Here is a 3,662-nt window from a genome sequence, read left to right on the forward strand (position 1 = left end):
GTGTTGTAAAAATGAACTAAAAAAAGAGATGTGCACAGAATTATACAGTTGTTGGGGAGGAAGAATTTCTTCTGCCCTTAGAAGTCCTTCTAGCTGGACGAAGAACCAAATTGACAGGAGACAGATTAACGGGAGAAAATCAAATTTAGTTTTGTACATACTGGGAATCCACACACATGTGAACTTCCAAAGACAGGCAACATGAGGCTTATAAAACCTCCTGAGCTAAGGTGAGGGGTAGGGATCTAGGGAGCCAAAGGGGAGGGAGACCATCAGGAGGAAGATGAGGAGAGATGTTTGGAAAACCAAGGTTGCCCTGTTAACCAGATAGGTTTCTTAGGTTAAGAGGAATCCTGTTAATAGCTCTCTTCCTTGTACAGGCAGGCAGCTGGGTGGGGGATAAAAAGTTTTTCCTGAATCGGCCGGGTTTTGATTGGTTTTAACTCAAAACAACATTTATGCCAAAGTGGTCCATCTTGGGGTGGCCTGCCCTTGGCCCCTACACAGTCATAAATTTGTTGACCGTCATAAATTAATCTTTTCTTAATCTCTTAGAGAAAGCTGGCAATTCAAAATAGGATCGCTGAAACACATGTGACGTGATTAACCACGTACCTTTGCTATTCCTTTTATTGATTAAACAAACCATTGGAATTCCTGGAAGTGTTTGTCTGAATTATCTTCAAACCACTTCGAGGCTTTCACTGGGGGGTAAGAGTCAACTACAATAACCTCTGGCATTGTTCAAACACCTTCCACGTGAGTTGTAGGAAAAATTAATAGCGTGAAAATTCATAAAGGGAAACCTCACTGAAATGCAGCACGGAGGGTTCTCATGCCCCGTCGCTCATCATCAAGTGTAAATCCAATAGGAGACAGACCTTTGCATGTGGATACTATTTGACCACCCAAGCAGGTGGAAGAAAGCTTTTCTTCTTGCCCAGCAACAGCCCAGCCAATGAGAGACCATCACAACTCAGCCAACTAGAAGCTACCATGCTTCAAAATCTCAGTTTACTCCAATGAACTTTGTGTCTATAACAGCCCTTCTTAATGTCCCCCTTTCCTTTACAAAAGAGCACGCCCCTTCCCTGTTGTCTACTTGCCTTTGGGTTTGCACGACTTTGCTTGTCCCAGATCACAATTCTTTGCTATTCTCAACTAAACTCATTGTTTGCTGGTAAAATAACTGACAATTTTTTTTTTTTTTTGAGGTTAACATTACTTGGTGATCAGAAGTGGGATCCACAGAAGACTCCTAACAGCTCTGAGACTGGTGGGCAAACAGGGGACGGTACCCACAAAGCCAATTAGGCTCACTGCTTTCTTGCTGACCCTGGGGTTTGAGGGTGAGTTTTTGCCTCGGTTTTGAGCCGCATACTTCGTGTTTGAGGTCTCCAGGCTTGATTTGGGACTTGTTTTAAGGCCTTGTTTATGTTTTTTGTCCTTTTTTTTGTTCTGTTTTATCGCAGAAAGTACTCATTAAGCCTTCGATTTGACTCCTTTTCAGAAGCAGATGGTTCCTATTGGAAGTGTGCCGGTTGGAAATACATAGGCCTTTGCTCTGACTCCCTTTGGGGATCGGACCGTTCCAGTTGGAACTGTGCCTTTTGGAACTAGTCTAGCCTTTAGTTAGACTCCTGTTTGGGACCAGATTCTCCTTACTGGAATTGTGCTAGCCTGAGGACTGACTCCTTTGGGAACAGGACTGTTCTATTGAAATTCTGCTGGCCTTTGGTCTGATCCCTTTGGAACCAGACTATTTTAATAATACCTAAACTGGGATGTTTAGGAATTTTCTAGTTATTCTAAAGTAAGACCTCTAACAAATGGGATCCCAGTCATCAGAATGCATTCAGGGTGTCCCTCCCTACTGGGACTCTGCCAGGTATTAGGTTTAAAAATTATGGTCTCTCCATATGCACACTTATAACTAAATAGACTGCCTTAAGCAGAAGTTATTTAGAACTTCAGTGGCCATTGTGGGGAACTTTCCATCTCTTCAAAATTGTTTCACTCAAAATTAAATTTGAAGGCCATGCCTCCTTAAAAAAAAAAGGAAAAAAAAAAACAACCCCAAACAGGATGCTTATTTTAAACGGTACCTTGAGGATTCCAGATGTTTTCAGGATTCTAAATTTACTTCCTTGCAAAATACTATTTCTAAATTAAGTGAAGCAAGCAAACAATTGAAAAAAGTCAAAATGGGGGCGCCTGGGTGGCGCAGTCGGTTAAGCGTCCGACTTCAGCCAGGTCACGATCTCGCGGTCCGTGAGTTCGAGCCCCGCGTCAGGCTCTGGGCTGATGGCTCAGAGCCTGGAGCCTGTTTCTGATTCTGTGTCTCCCTCTCTCTCTGCCCCTCCCCCGTTCATGCTCTGTCTCTCTCTGTCCCAAAAATAAATAAACGTTGAAAAAAAAAAATTTTAAAAAAAAAGAAAAAAGTCAAAATGGCTTCAGAGGCCTCTTTTTCCTCTCCCCTGTCTTCTTTATCTGCTGATACGTGGCTGCCATCTTGTGCTCAGGGCCCACCTCTGGGACATCCTTTCTGAAGAACTTACTTTTTTCTCCAAATCTCTCCTCTGTTCCTCCTCTCCTGAACCTATTAAAAACTGCTTCTTCATTAGATGTTTTAACTGCTGCACAAGGTGGAACTTGTGCTCTCATAAAAACAAAATGCTGTGTATACATTCCAGATTGCCACAGAAACATTTCTGGATTTCTAACTGACATTAATACTCAAATTGGCCCTTTAAACAATCCCTGTCTTTCCTTTAGTGATTGTTTAACCCCCTGGAGGATTTTTGTCAACTACCAAAAGACTTCGCTTTCTTGTTATTCTAATTATGTTTTGCTATCTTCTCCCATGTCTGCCTGGTACCAAGACTCCATCACTATAATAACTTCAAGCCAACAAGTGATCCTTTCTACTCAAGGAGGTTCATATATGTCGTCCATGTTGGATTCAGGTCCCTCTGCCTTTTGTAACTCCCCTGTACCTTCCCTGACTGACCAATATTTACCCATAGGTAGGAGCATCTCTATACACCTACCCAGCCCCTACTGAAGTTGAGAACTTCTTCCTTCAACAACTTTAAAGATTTAAGGGTCAAAATTATTCAGGGGGGATATGATGAGGGAGGCTAAGACAAGCTGAGGGCAAAAGTGCAAGCTGCCACACTGCCCCTCCCCCCAGGTGGGATCTGTGTGACATTCCTCAGGCACTCCTGGCTGCCCAAGAACAAAGGAAAGGAAACAAATGGTTAACTGCTAGAGATCAGTTCATACAAGACATGAGTCCCCATCAGTTGACAAATACCTCAGTAAATTATAAGAAAAAGGCAATCTTATCAATAGCCTAATCTCCAGAAACCTATAGACTCAGTTTCCTGGATCCCATTATATCACCCGCCCCTCCCCCCTCCGTAGTGGTAGTGATGTGGAGAACAAAGGCAGAAGGAAATGGCAGATAAAATTAAATTTTCTTATAACCTGCAGCCCATTGACAAATACTTGAGGCAAATACAGAGTATCACATTTCTCCAGGAAGCCCCTACTGTCTTGATGCTAATGCTTCCTGGAGGGAAAAACAACCTTAGTTTAACAATAGCTTGGCCTCCGGTAATCTGTGAGTCTTTAGCATGGGAAGATCCCTTTAAGAAACT

The sequence above is a fragment of the Lynx rufus genome, unplaced genomic scaffold, assembly GCF_022079265.1.
Source record: "Lynx rufus isolate CCGP_SWC_20201006 ecotype Redwood Valley unplaced genomic scaffold, mLynRuf1.p SCAF_19, whole genome shotgun sequence".
NCBI lineage: Eukaryota > Metazoa > Chordata > Mammalia > Carnivora > Felidae > Lynx > Lynx rufus.